General features: G+C 48.1%; 1 protein-coding gene across 1 annotated transcript in view; it reads left to right on the forward strand.

The window, feature by feature from the left end:
- Positions 1–10,625: 10,625 nt before the first annotated feature.
- The window catches only part of Ahrr (aryl-hydrocarbon receptor repressor), a 95,033-nt gene continuing 90,481 nt past the window's right edge, over positions 10,626–15,177 (forward strand). The window contains exon 1 of the mRNA NM_001024285.1: positions 10,626–10,696. The gene's annotated coding sequence lies outside the window, so the exon portion shown is untranslated. The remainder of the gene's footprint in view (positions 10,697–15,177) is intronic.

Genomic DNA, 15,177 nt, shown 5'->3' on the forward strand with positions numbered 1-15,177 from the left:
ATGTGCCAAATGTGAGTATCACCGCAACTTGAGCCTTTTAATGGCATACCGTAACGCCTGTGCTGAATTCTTGAATACTGTGTCACACTTAAGAGTACCTGCACGGGGCTGGAGAGGTGGCTCAGCGGTTAAGAGCACTGACTGCTCTTCCAGAGGTCCTGAGTTCAATTCCCAACAACCACATGGTAGCTCACAACCATTTGTAATGGAATCTGATGCCCTCTTCTGGTGTGTCTGAAGACAGCTACAGTGTACTCATATACATAAAACAAATAAACCTTTAAGAAAGAATACCTGCACCAGCAATACACCTTAGAACCTGCTCCATAGTCCTGAGTGCCCCCACACTACACAACTGATTGAGAACCTTCACTGGATGTATGAGGACCCACCACCAACACCTGAGGACCTACTGTACACATCTGAGTACTTCCGTACGTCACACAACATACTTGAGTATCTGCACACCTCATAATCTGTCCCAAACACATCTGAATATATTCACTACCTCCCTGAGAACCAGCACCGCCCACCTGGGTACCTGCCCCACATGCTTGAGCGTTTGCACGTCACATGAGAATGAAGTACCTTGACTGTACATGTGTGAGCTTGTACCACACTCCTGGGAGTGTACCACACCCAAGAATGTAGCACCAGAGCCACATATCTGGGTGTGGCTGTGCCATAACCCCGAGTGGAGTGCATGCCAAGACCCAGTGCTGTCATTAGGAAGACCGAGGCTTGGATTCTTGACCTGAGCTGGGTGTGGTTTGGTTGGGCTGCTTCAGAAATTGAAAATGATCTGGAGTCAGAGTTCCAACTGAGAGAGGCAGAGTGATATAGGGGGGGCTGAGGGCTGTTTGTGGAGTGGGGACTTCCTTGTTCTTTTAAAGACCAAGGAACGAGGTGGCTCACGGGGTGTAGAAGGGTCACTGACTGGCAAGGCTGTTGCCCACCTTAAGAGAAGTGGTACTGTGCCTCCAGTACACCAAACTGCCCAGAACATACCCCTGACCGTTAGTAGAGAGAGCTAGGAAGCCTACTTTGGGAAAACCATTGGGCACACGGATGTTTACTGTCTGTGCTCAGCCTGGCCACATGAGGGCAGTGCAGTCACATCAGAAACAGGCCCTGCCCTGTTTCCAGGGCATTTGCAGAAGCAACAGAAGGCCCAGGGGCTGGCTAAGGGGAAGGGTAGGTAGGGTCTGGAGAGAGTTCCTTGTAGTTGGTGACCTTTGCCATTTTCTTTCATCATCCATTCAGAACTGGTTGTTAGGAAGTAGTGACTTGCTAGCTGACTAGGAAAGTATGATTGAGGAGCTGGTCGTGGTCTGAACAATGCCCTGCTAAGGAGGAGGCAGCCGTAGGAAGGAGAGACCAGGATATTCACCCTCCCCCATGCTGACTCACCGTATAAACAGTACCCACATGATTAAACACGTCACAACTTTGTGCGGTAAGAAACCCTGAAGCTGTCACCTAGATTCAAATTTCAGAGGATCCTACATGAAAAAATGTCTAAGGTCATCTATCCCTCCGGATGACAGAGACCACTCTGGTGGACAAGAAGTAGATCTCGGGCCTGAAACCATAACCATTTTTACTAACAGTAGGAAGTATGTCTTTCCCTCCCTTCTACTCTGTTTTGTGGATGAGGTACACCATCATGTCTCCAAGTACAAACCGGCTCCTGCTCCATGTCCTACAAGATGAAATGTCTTTTAAATGCTATACCCGTGACCTTTGGGAAGTTACTTGACCCTTTTTCCTCCCAGCGGTTTACTAAAAGATCTTCCCCTCCTTCTGTCAGGGACAGCTCCCCCTAGGAACACTGTCTCCATTTTCTTGAGAAGATTCTGATGGAGCTTTATCTCAAGGTTAGGGAGATGGCTCCGTGAGTAAAGTGCTTGCCATACAAGCACGAGGACCTGGATTCGGATCCCCAACATCCACATAAAAACCCGTGTGTGGTGATGCAGGACTCCTAATGCCAAAGAGGCTCACTGAGCATCGAGTCAAGCCATCCGATGAGACTGAGCTGCATTGAGAGACGATAGAAAATGAAGAGTGATAGAGGAAGAACCTTTATATCAGCTTCTGGCCTCCACATGTGCACACATAGGCACACACACGTGCGCATCCATAAGGACCACACAAACAAAAGCACCCCTAGTCTTTCAGCCAGGTGGGGACTCACCTTCACCACTCACGAGCAGGTGCTGTGGGAAACAAGTGGGGTCAGGATAGGGGAATGTGGGGATATCTCCCCAAGGAGGAGGGGGCCTCCAGATTGATGAGTATGGGATTTGCTCTCCCTGCTGTGGGCTCAGTACCTGGGCTGTCTCTGTCATAGTTCTCTTTTGTGATTCCACATCTTCAGACAACCCAAGCAGCATAGGCTTCCCTGCCACCCTAGAAGGAGGTAGGAGTGGGGCTTCCTGTTACAATCGTCTCGTCTTCCCATAACCTGACAGTGCGCTGGTGGAGGACCCAGTGCCATGTTGCTAGGCTTCTTGTTCCCGATTTGAACGCAGCTTATGCCTGAGTGTACTGGGGAAAATGCAATAAAATTGGATGGTGTCTAATTCTCCATCAGAAGCTTCAGGAGGCTGCCACCATGTCTCTAACAGTTGGAGCATCCATAAAAAACAAAACAAAACAAAAAAACCAAAAACAAAAACACAGCAGTGCAAACCCAAGTATTGCAGGTCTGTATTCAGCCTCTGGAGCTCTTTTAGGCACTATTTGGGCTGTAGGAGCTTTGGGTAGCCCTGTGCTTCTAGATCTGTTGCCTGTAGCACACACTCACCTACAGCTTTCCTTAGTGAGTGTTCCACATTTCTGCCATCTCCGGTATTCTATTACTCCACTACAAACTACACTTCACCTTCCTAGGATAGATTCTGTCATAGTTAGGGTTTTACTGCTGTGAACAGACACATGACCAAGGCAACTCTTATAAGGACATTTAATTGGGGCTGGCTTACAGGTTCAGAGGTTCAGTCCATTATCAAGGTGGGAACATGGTAGCATCTAGGCAGGCACGGTGCAGGAGGAGCTGAGAGTTCTACATCCACATCTGAAAACTGCTAGTAGAACGCTGACTTCCAGGCAGCTAGGATGAGGGTCCTAAAGCCCACACCCACAGTGACACACCTACTCCAACAAGGCCACACCTCCTAATAGTGCCACTCCCTGGGCCAAGTATATTCAAACCACCACAAATTCTTTTTCTCCATTTATTTATTTATTGTTTGTTTTATATCCAGATCACTGCCTCTGTCAAGGTCCCCTCTCACACAATCCCTCCTCCCTCTTCTAACCCCTGCTCCTGTGAGAGGGTGGAAGTCCTCCTTCATATCCCTAGTCCCTGGTGTTTCAAGTCTCTGCAGAGCTAGGCACATCCTCTCCAACTGAAGCTAGACAAGGCAACCCAGTTAGGGGAATGGAGTCTACAGAGAGGCAACAGCTTTAGGGACAGCCCCTGCTCCAGTTGTTGGGAGACCCACAGGAAGACTGAGCTGCACATCTGCTACACATGTGCTGGTGGCCTCTGTTCTTTGGTTGGTGGCTCAGTCTTTGAGAGCTCCCCAGGGTCAAGGTAAGTTGCCTCTGTTGGTCTTCTTGTGGAATTTCTATTCTTCATGGCTCTCAGTCCTTCCTCTAACTCTTCCATAAGTCTCTGAGCTCCATCCAATGTTTGGCTGTGGGTCTCTGCACCTGTCTCCATCCACTGTTTGATGCAGCCTCTCAGAGGACAGTTATGTTAGGCTCCTGTCGGCAAGTATAACAGAGTACATTAATAGAGACTGGTGCTTGTCCATGAGATGAGCCTCAAGTTGGGCCTGTTATTGGTTAACATAACAATAACACAACAAGGCTGAGGGCCATTCTCTCAGTCTCTGCTCTGCATTTTGTCCTTGCATTTCTTGTAGACAGGACAAATTTTGAGTCAAAAGTTTTGTGGGTAGGTTGGTGTCCTTATCCCTCCAATGGGGGTCCTACCTGGCTACAGGAGGTGGCCTCTTCAGGTTCCATATCCTCACTGCTATGCATCTCAGCTAAGGTCACTTGCATTGACTCCTGGGAACCTCCCCCATCCCAGGTCTTTGGCATGTCCTAAAGATGTCTCTTATGCCCCCCACCCCCACCAGTTGTAGCTTTTCATTCATTCTCCTTTCCCTCTGGCCCTCTCTTCTGTCTCTCCCACACCTGATCCTGACCCCTCCAGTGCCATCCCCATCCCCTCTCTCACCCAGATGCCTCCCTCCATCTGCCTCCTATGACTATTGTATTTCTCCTTCTAAGTGAGATTCAAGCATCCTTGATTGGGCCTTCCTTCTTGTTTAGCTTCTTTTGAGTCACTGGATATTGTGGGCATCCTGTACTTTATGGCTAATATCTACTTATAAGTGAGTACACACCATGTATTTGGGGGAGGTCAGGTTACCTTACTCAGGATGATATTTCTCTGGTTCCAGAGATATTTCTGGATTCTTAGGACCCCCTTGTGGGGAATTATATACTGCTTCATATTGCCTAGTCTCAACTCCTTTAACTATAGTGCAAGCCTTGATGACACCCACTACCTCTCCAAGTTGGCAAATTTTAATGTATACTTGTAGAAGAGATCATTTGGACCAGAAAGACACCTTAAAGCCCATTTAATCTATAATTGTTATCTCAGAGAGATGGTCACAGTCATCCTTGAAACAGAATGATCTCTAGAGTCACATAATAGGACATAACTGTAGACGTAGAAAACATCTGAGGGAGGGAGGCAAAGATTAAAACAGAGGCAGAAGGAACACCCATTCAGAGCCTGCCCCACATGTGGCCCATACATATACAGCCACCAAACTAGACAAGATGGATGAAGCAAAGAAGTGCAGGCTGACAGGAGCCGGATGTAGATCTCTCCTGAGAGACACAGCCAGAATATAGCAAATACAGAGGTGAATGCCAGCAGCAAACCACTGAACTGAGAACTGGACCCCCATTGAAGGAATCAGAGATAGGACTGGAAGAGCTTGAAGGGGCTCAAGACCCCATATGAAAAACAATGCCATCCAACCAGAGCTTCCAGGGACTAAGCCACTACCCAAAGACTATACATGGACTGACCCTGGGCTCCAACCTCATAGGTAGCAATGAATAGCCTAGTAAGAGCACCAGTGGAAGAGGAAGTCCTTGATCCTGCTAAGACTGAACCCCCAGTGAACGTGATTGTTGGGAGGAGGGCGGTAATGGGGGCAGGATGGGGAGGGGAACACCCATATAGAAGGGGAGGGGAAGGGGTTAGGGGGATGTTGGCCTGGAAACCAGGAAAGGGAATAACAATCAAAATGTAAACAAGAAATACTCAAGTTAATAAAGAAAAAAAGAAAAGAAAGAAAACATCTGAGGGGAATGGGCTAAAAAAGAGGGATCCCCCCCCCAGAATTCAATGAGAGACTGGTTTAGATGGGTCAACAGAGTGCCCAGTACAGCTTACAGAAAATGATCGTACTAGGGCACTTTGATCCCCAAGGTAGGAAACACTCCCAAGGCTTCCAAGAGGTCATGGAAGACCAAGACTTGGAACAGCTGAATATTCCCAGCATTGACACCAGAGCTACTCTAAGGTGTATGCAGGGAAATTTTCTACCCGGGGCCCTGTCTTTGCTAGCATATGGTTGGATGAACCATAGACTTTCCTGAAAACTGTTCTGTTACTTCTTTACCTAGCTAACTTCTGGAGGGTATGCACCAGAAAAATTAAATGAGAAAACCAGAAAAAGAAAACTGTATGACTCAGATAACAGAGCAGCTGGAGAGGTTAGAGAGCTAAGAGTCAGGGTGAGCATTGAAGGGAAATGCTTGCTCCAATGGGGAGAGGCTAAGACAAGGCCCCATGGTGGACCATGGAGATGCACTGAGAAGCACTTGAAGAGCTCTGAGATGCAAGAGTATAAAGACTGACTCAGAAAAATAAGCAAAGAGTTACCGCTTAGTCTGCAGTGCCTGCAAAAGTAAACAAATCAGAGGAAATCAGCATTCTTGTCTGCACTTCCAACTTGCCCCTTCAACCTCTGGTTTTCTGTTGTGCCTACAATATACAGTCCTCAGCTTTGGGCTGAAGTGCACAAGGTTCTGCCCTGGGGCAAAGCAGAAGTCCCATAAGGCTTGTGCTAGGGGGGCTTTTACACTGAAAGCAAAAAAGACAGAAAAAGTTTGTGAAGAGGGGTGGCATTCAGCCTTGGAAACAGCATTCTGAGAAGACGAGAGGAAGGTAGAGGCTCCATGAGCCAGATAATGCCAGTGGCCAGGGTGGAAGCCATGTCAAAAGCATGGTGGAGTAGGTTATCAGAAGTCGTGTTGGAATGGGGCGTCAGGCCATCTGAAGTAGAGCCGTGCTTGACAACTTCGCTATACCAGAAAGCTATTCCTGAATAGGACCTGCCTCTCATCTGGTATCTGTTATGTGGATGAGCAAACCCGGTATCTATCAATCAGGTATGGAGCCCTCCTTCCTCACCTGGGTTATAACACTAGTATATAGGGACAGGGCTGCAGCCCACAGCCTGGTTTCAGCTCACAGGGATGGATCTTTAGATTAGGACAATGCCAAGGCTATGGATAGGGTTGCCAGAGGTAGCCACGTAGCTAGTCCCCCAGATCTAGTTGAGCTCTGTAGAGGTTTGGGGGTTCTCAGAGCAGGGTTATTGGGACAGGATGTGTTGCTGACTCACCTGACCCCTTTAATCAGATGGAGTGAAAGGCTCTTCTGATTCCCCATGAGCATCTCAGACCTTAAGCTCTGTTCCTGTTGGACTTGGGCATAGAAAATTGAAAAAAGTCTGTTTCCTGTGCTTGTCATGAGGTGTGTGTGTGTGTGTGTGTGTGTGTGTGTGTGTGTGTGTGTGTGTGTGTGTGTGACAGAGAGAGAGAGAGAGAGAGAGAGAGAGAGAGAGAGGGAGAGGGAGAAGGAGAGGGAGAGAGGGAGAGAGAGAGAGAGAGAGAGAGAGAGAGAGAGAGAGAGAGAGAGAACATAATGAAAGGACTAGGGTAATGGATGGAGTTTAGGTTATATACACTGCCATATTAGACAGCCAAAATCTTAAGAGTTTAGCTACATTTTATTTACTCAGTGTCCTAGCCAGTGGAACATCTTGTACCACTTTGTCTCTCAAATACTTTCTGTAGCCTTCTCTCGGAAGCCTCTAGTCTATACCTCCCTGAATCCAGCCCCAGTATCCCAGAGAACTGCAATGACTGGAAGCATGTCCAGGGTGTGAGAAGTCACATAGCCCTCCACAGTGCGAATCTAGCTGGAGGCACTTCGTGATGCAGGCACGCTGGTTAGAAGAGACAAGAACTGGGTAGCATGAGCTTCCCAGAGGCTTTCTATGCAATATCCAGACTTTTTGCTGGCCTTCAGAAAAAAAAAAAAGGTTGGAGAGGACAATTACGATGGAGAAGCTGGCATCAGGAGCCTGCTGTGAGGAGAGCATCCCACATCTATGCAGGGTTCTGACCTGGTTTTAACGCCATCATTACTTTTCTAATGTTGTGAAGAGATGCCATGACCAAGATGCCTTATAAGTGAAAACATTTCATTGGGGGCTGGCTACAGTTTTCAGAAGGTGAGTCCATGGTCATCATGGCAGAAAGCATGGCAACAGGCAGGTGAGGCACAACACTGGAGCAGTAGATGAGAGCTTACACCTTGCAGAAGGTAAAGGCAGAAAGAGAAAGCTAATTGGTAATGGTGTGGGTTTTGAAACCTCAAAGCCCACCCAAGTGACACACATTCTCTGACAAGGCCATACCGCTTAGTACTTCCCAAACTGTTCTGCCAACTGTGGACCAAGAGTTCAAATACATGAGTCCATGGGGGGGCTGTTTCATTCAAACCTTTACAAAGGGTATAGCACACTCCTCTCTGACCAGTTCAGAAGGGCGTGAATGGAAAAGGCCAGGAGCAGTTGAAGTCACATCCAAAGAAGCTCGGCTACGAGGAAGGCAGTTTTATCCTTCTCCACTTCCAGCTGCCTCTGTCAGGTCTAGGAGCTGGATCTGGCCTTAGGTACCTTCCAGTGGCCATAATCTGGCCGGTGTGGCAGCAACTCTCTGGAGCTGCCTCTTCCAGAGCAGAGTTCCTAGGGCGGGCTGGCTGTGGTACCTGGAGTTCTTCATATTTCCCAAGCCCTCAGCAGTACTCAATTCCTCACATGTAGAGTCAGGCGACAGCAATTAGTCCAAATGAAAGGGGCCAGAAGTCAATAAGTAAAATTTCTAGTGGGGATAGCTCAGTGGCATGGCGTCTGATCTCAGCTGGTGGTCCTGACAGGGGAGATTGCAGCCGAGTCCTGCAGCAGAAGGCTCTCAAGAGTGTCTTTTCTGAAACACAGAAAGAGGATGCTGTTATGGGGTGGGGGTGTCATTTGAATTTTGACCATTGTAGGAAGGGGTCAGGTGATTATCTGTAAGGATGCAGGGACCCTGGACAGCCATGCGAATGGAAGTTGCTAGTCCAGGAAACACTGCCGGGGAGGCCGGAGCCGTCTTAGTGTGAAATACCCTAAGATTGGGTTTCCTAGCATGGGGTCCTCAGTCTTTAAAGGTGGTATTTCCTCTGAAAGGGTCATCTCTACAGAGACACGAGACTGAAGTAAAAGACGAGAAACAGCTGAAAGTGATGACCTATACCTCTGAAGGTATCAAGGACCAAGTTTCTTGCTGTGCCTGGGTAGAGCAGTCTGCCAATGCTCTGCAGTCCAGGAATCAGTAGTGAAAATGTTCCTTCCCTGCCTGTTGTTTCTGAGGGGACAAGGTAAGCGTAGTGGGGCTTTTGTCTCGAGTGGTAGAGTTGTCTTCCCATGGAGGACGGAGTGAGAGATCTTTCTAGAAAGATCTAAAGGTCCTGAAAGGGACAGCAAAGTCCAAAATCTTAGGGTACCTATAGATGCCAGTTCCCCCATCACCAGGACACATCACCAGCACAGCAGAACCTCTCTCCTCTCAGATCCCATCACCGCCTCATTATACCTGCAGTTGTGTTTTCTCTAGATCACCAAGAGCACTGCATGCCCGTTCATCAAGATATGCAAGAATCGCAAAACGTGAAAATTAAAACCAAGTTTACAATAACCTCAGTTCTAACAGACCAAGTTTTTCTATGCATAGTTTACATTAAAAAACAGATCAAAATTTAATTAGTGGTTTTTAAAAACCATGGTCATGAGCCAGGTGGGGGTGTCCTTTAATCCCAGCACCCGGGAGACAGGGAGGCGGATCTCTGAGTTCTAGGACAGCCAGGGTTACACCGAGAGACTATCTCCAAAGAAACAAGCAAACGAAATAAAAAACAAACAAAAATCATGGCAGCATAAGTGCACATTGTCTGATGCAGAAACCCAGTATAAATACATTTGTCCAGCCCCTGTTCCTGGGCCTCTGTTGTCTGTCAGGCAGAGTCATTTAAGGAATAGAGAACAGAATAGAGCCAACCCTTATGTTTCCAGACTCGCTGGCAAATCTCACAAACTAGTTGTTCGGTTTCAGAGCTGTGACAGAAGAGGGAAGGTACCTTTTACTTCTGAGATCCCAGGACTAGCCCCTTGTTCTCTTCTAGGGAAGAGAATGCCTTCTGACCAGCCAATGAAAACCTAAGGAACAGGAAGCAGGCAAGGGAAATTTGGAGGAACCCTAGCCAATGGACAGTGACATTAGGGTGCCTCCCAGGAACTTGAAACGTGACCAAGGGTCAAAGTCAGGACTGGTTGCTTAGGTGGAAGGTGGGAGGGACTGGGTGAGGAGTGGGACGTGGAATGCAGACTGCACACATGGAGAAACTTCAGAGACCTTCAAGACCTTGTACTTGATAGCAGGAGTCATGATGCCTATGCCAGGCGGGACAGTAGAATAGGTTAGGGCTTAAGCCTATCCACCGTGTGGTGTCCTGAAAAGCTTCAGATGAGAATGTCCCCCCAAAGACACCAATGTGCCTAGTATTTCTCATTCTTGGTAAATTCTGTGTCAGAAAGTAGCAAACTAATATTTTATGTTTGCAAAGTATAAAAATATGGCATCTTTAATCTTTTTCATTCTCCAAACAATTCTGTAGAGCTGGAGAGGAGGAACATGCCAAGTCTTGGTTACCATTCTGATCTCATTCTTTTTTTTTTTTTTTTTTTTTTTTTTCGGAGCTGGGGCACCGAACCCAGGGCCTTGCGCTTGCTAGGCAAGTGCTCTACCACTGAGCCAAATCCCCAACCCCCTCTGATCTCATTCTTTAGCCTCAGGGGCCAAGGGACCCCAACCCAGAGCTCTGCAAAAGGAAGGAGACTCCCTGGACTTCCTTAGGCCCAGGTGGGATTTGGTGGGCAAACTGCAGGCTTGCTCTGGGACCTCCAAAGGCCCAGGTAAAACCACACCTAAAAAGTGAGCAGTGACATCCTATCCCAGGCACTGAGACCGGGACCCAAAATATTCAAAGGGCGCGTGGCAGGCAGGGATCAGGATGTGCGTGCGCCCCCTGCCGCTTTTGCCTTGCGTCTGCCGCTACGGGCGGGGCAGGGCCGCTCGCGTGCTGGGGTGGGGCTTCCCTTCTCTAGTCTGAGGCCAGGTCCCAGAGATGAGAGAGCTGACAGCTTCTGGCCTCCGCGGCTCTCTCAGCGGGCGCGCCCGATCTTCTGCGCCCCGCCTGCCCCAGGTAAGTACTCCTGGACTTCACGGGACTCTCTGGTCTTTGCCTCTGCTGTAGCCACTCTGAGATTGTCCAGCTTGGTCTGGAGCCCTTTGCCACACATTTTCTTTTTGCATCTGGAGGGCCCAGAATTGCTGAAAGTGATGGGCACTCCAGGAGTTTCTCTCTTGACACTAGACCTTTGAGGGAAGCCATACAGGTCCCACCGTTTGAGGACCTCAGTTTTCTCCGACTTGGATATCCTGTCCCCAAACCCCTTCACTCTCGAAAATGAGCACATACCTGTCCCGCACTGGGGAGTCCTTTGCCTGGGACCTAATGTCTTTTAGAAGTTTTTTTGCAGATGATGGCAAGGGACTTACCACAGGTCGCCTTAGCTATCCCCAGGACTGAGACACCACAGGCACAGCCAGTGAAAGTGTCACAGCAGCAAACTCCTTCATGGAGATCAGAAGGGCAGTAACAAGGGATTCGCGCTTTGGAGGGACTTCCACCATTCCGGGAATTGTCCAATTAGCGGCACCAGAAATATTTGCCCTCTTCAATCTTGAGAAGCAGAAAATTACGGTGTTTGTCTTCTTTCAGAAAGAGACAGGACCCCTGGAAATCTTGGTGGTACAAACCTTGGAGTCCTAGGCCCTGTGTTGCTTCCCCAATCCCAGTTGGAGAGATCTCTCCCTATTGGAGACAACGCTCGTTCCTCTCCTAGGAAGGAGGTTCAGACTTTGCACGGTTCTGGCACAAGGGTCCCTCATCCCCCAAAGCTCTATTTTTTTTTTTTTTTTGAGCTATCTCCACGATTTGGGTTCATGGGATCTTTCTCTCTTTGCCGTCCCCTGTCGGGGGGGAGGTGTAGCTTGGCTCCTTAGGACTGTAACAAGCTAAACCTAAAGACTCAGCTCCAGGAGAAGCTTGTGTGTGCCTTGGGGTTACACCCAAGAGCTTGGGGATATGGGACAGCATAATTTGACTTCTCCTAGTCTGGTCCGGGAACTCATAGGAGACATTCTAGGTCTCAGAGCCTGGTTCACTTTTGCCCATCATGGGGAGTGGCCTGCTTTGGTATGAGACCCTGATGCAGTGTATAGTGGCCGTCTTTTTTCATGGCTGAGTGCTAATTATTCCACACTAGGATACCTACTGGCTAATGCGGCAGCCCTGTGAGGTGTCCATTGCCAGCCATCTGATGGTAATGTAGTAGACCATTTGACTGTGCCTGTGCAGGACGGGCAGTATTTGTGTTCAGAACTAGTATGTTCTTTCCACTCTGCCTTCCCAGTAACCCAACATGGCCTCAGGGTTATCGTGAGTGCAAGACTAGAAGGAAAACTCAAACATTGCTACCAAGCACACGAGGGACTGCTTTCTGTTTCTATTTTCTATTTATCTGTTATAAACAACAAACAGCTGTTACTTTCACCTGAGAAGTTTGGTCAGCTCATGGTTCGGTGAACAGAGGTTCACAGGCCACAGAGGTCAGGCCCTGCTGTCAGCATAGGGTTTTCCTATGAAGATCACGCATGTGTCTGTTACCCATGGCCCCATGGCTCAGCTCTGGCTACCAGAGACTCTGTTCTGGGCCACTAAGGGTCCATTGTGGAGGGTCTCCCTAACCAGTCTTCACTGAAGAGACGTCCCCTATCTGCTTCCAGGGTATAGAAAGGAGATGTAGTTGGCCCCAAGGGACGTATGTGTGAGTTGGTCTGATCCCGTAGAGAAGGACACACAGCATTTGGTAAGACAGAACATCTAGCTGAAGTGATGTTGACACTGTGCTGGCGATATGGGCAGAGAGCAGGGTGCAGGACAAAACTCAAAGCAGTTGTTTGAAGACTTGAGGAGACTGGCTGTGGGTCCCAGCAACTTGCTTCTTGCTCTCCTCGACACAGGGGTGTAGAGGCTTAGAGCAGTGTTTATCAACTCTTGGTGCTTTATGCAAGAACCTGCATTGTAGGATTGGTCCTCACATTTCGATGGAGACAGACACGGAGATACATAACCTAGACTACCGTGATTGACGAGCGGCTGTTCACGAGGCTGGACAGGCTTATGCCTCGCCCAGATCACAGCCCTTGTTGCAGTTCCTGCTGTGTGAGGTAGGAGAGTAAAATGGTTCACACCAGCCTCCTGTTGTGGGCTCTCACTCCTACGCAACCTTGATTGATCCCTATCCTAACTTTTAGTTCTGTTGCTGCCCTGAGACTCATTTGTCCTCGAGATTGGTCAGACTGGTGGTGCTGGGGCCTGGGCTCTTCTAGGATGTAGGGGTAACCCCTTTCCTTCACTTTATTTACCTGATGGTTCGCCCAGTGGGTGTTGTATGTATGTGGCCCTCTGAGGGTGTCAGGAAGCATCCCTAGTCCGTTCTCGGGGCCAGGCCTGGGTGTGGCTTGGAAGTTTCCTGTCTGAGTTGAAAGTCCTTTGCAGATCCAGGGGGATGGCTTGTGTTCTGGCCTCCAGCCACTGCTTACCCAACCAGGTTTCTTGGAGAATTTTACTGACTGAACCTGTGGCTGGACATACACTGAGGCCAGCACCTCACGAGCCATCGTGGGAAGGTGGGGCTTCTGAATATCATTTCACACTGTTATCCCTTCCCAGGGGTTCTGTTCCAGCTCATAGCCGTGCTGCTCACCACCCATCTCTCTACCCATCCAAACCCTTCTGCTTCCCCATCCCCACTTCTTTAGGTGTTCTCTCCTTCAGCCTGACCTCATCACTCCTGAGCTGCCTGCCCTCCCTGTCCTTTCTGTGCTTGAGTGATTTCCAGGCCCATATGTGATATGACTTGCCAGTGTTTTCTGCAATTCTGTGTGCCGTCCTTTTACTCTCTTTTTAAGTTAAAAGTGGGGGTTGGGGATTTAGCTCAGTGGTAGAGCGCTTGCCTAGGAAGCACAAGGCCCTGGGTTCGGTCCCCAGCTCCGGAAAAAAAAAAGATAAATAAATCTTAAGTTAAAAGTGTTTCATTTTACATTTTGTGTGGATGAGTGTGTAGTTATTTATGTGCACCACATGTATGCCTGGTGCCCAGCAATGGTTGTAAGCTACGATGTGAGTACTGGAAAGGAAACCCAGGTCCTCTGCAAGAACCATTGAGACCTCTCTCTTGTGCCTCCTTTTATTTTCTTGCTAGTTAGTGTACTGTGAGACAAAAGTTTTATTTTCATGAAATCCAATTTAGCTAATTTTTAAAAATGTTGTTATTTGTGCTTTGGATGCCCAAACTAAGGATATTGTCCCATTTAAGGACACAAAGGCTTGTATTATTTTTGTTCCTTGTAATCCATTTGTTTCTGAGTGTTGGCCTGTGAGTGTTTAGCTCTTACGGTGAGGCTTTAATGAATGCTGAGTATTTTTTTTTCAAGTGGCGTGAGGTAGGGACCCAGTCTCACTCTGTAGCATGTGGATATCCATTTGCCACAGCACTGGTTGTTGAAGAGACTGCCTTCCTTATTGGGTAAACTTGGAACTATAGTTGAAGGTCAGCTGACCACAGGACAACTGTTCTTGTTCCACATGTCCTCTCTTCTTAAAATTTAAAAGTTCAACTTTTTATTTATGAATGGGTGGGTTTTTGTTATATACCTGAGACTGGCCTTGATCTCAGGATCCTCCTACCTAAGTCTCTCAAGTCCTGGGGTTACATATGTGCACAGCAAGGCCAGCTCCTGTACCTTTAAAAAATAAGATTCCCCGGAGCTGAAGTTCCAGGTGCTTGTGACTTACCTGATGTGGTTTCTGGGGTTCAAACTTGGGTCCTCCACAAGAGCAGTATGCACTCCTAACCACTGTGCCGTTCCTGTGGCCCCCTTCTACTCCTTCTATTGGGGACATTTTAAGCCGTCTACAAAGGTGAGAGGAATTGTACAATGAGCCCACTTTGCTCATGAGCCAGCACAGATGACTAATTATTAATATCGACAGACATGGCTTCCTTTAAGCCTTATTCTTTCAACCAAGCCATCTAGACTTTGTCCTCCTGGACAGTTATAGAGAAGTGAATCCTTTGCATGCTGTGCTGTGTGTGTGTGTGTGTGTGTGTGTGTGTGTGTGTGTGTGTGTGTCTGTGCACGTATAATCATTTCCTAGTTTGACTTAATCTTCAACTTCAGTTTGATTAAGTTTAATATTAAGTATTAACTGTCACCCTGGAGTAACTATAAAGGTAATAAGGGAACTCAGAAGACTATCCTAGCCTAGAGGAAGAGCACCTAAGGAGGTTTCCTCCACAGAGATGGGCTTTAAGCCTTTTGGGAGATCTGATTCAACTCCCCAGAGAGCAGAGGAGGTTGCTGTAGTGCTAAGAGGTAAGAGAAAAATTAGTTGCAAAGCCAGAAAGGGATCGTTTCCTCTTCCAGGGTCCCTTTGGTGCCCTCTCCTGGCAGGTGTAACATCATGCTTGCTCAAAAAAGAAGTCCTCCAAGAGCCCATACCTTCATGCAGAACAGGCAAAGAAAGATGGCTTGGAACTTAAAACCAGGAGGTGG

This window comes from Rattus norvegicus, chromosome 1, assembly GCF_036323735.1.
Source record: "Rattus norvegicus strain BN/NHsdMcwi chromosome 1, GRCr8, whole genome shotgun sequence".
Lineage (NCBI taxonomy): Eukaryota > Metazoa > Chordata > Mammalia > Rodentia > Muridae > Rattus > Rattus norvegicus.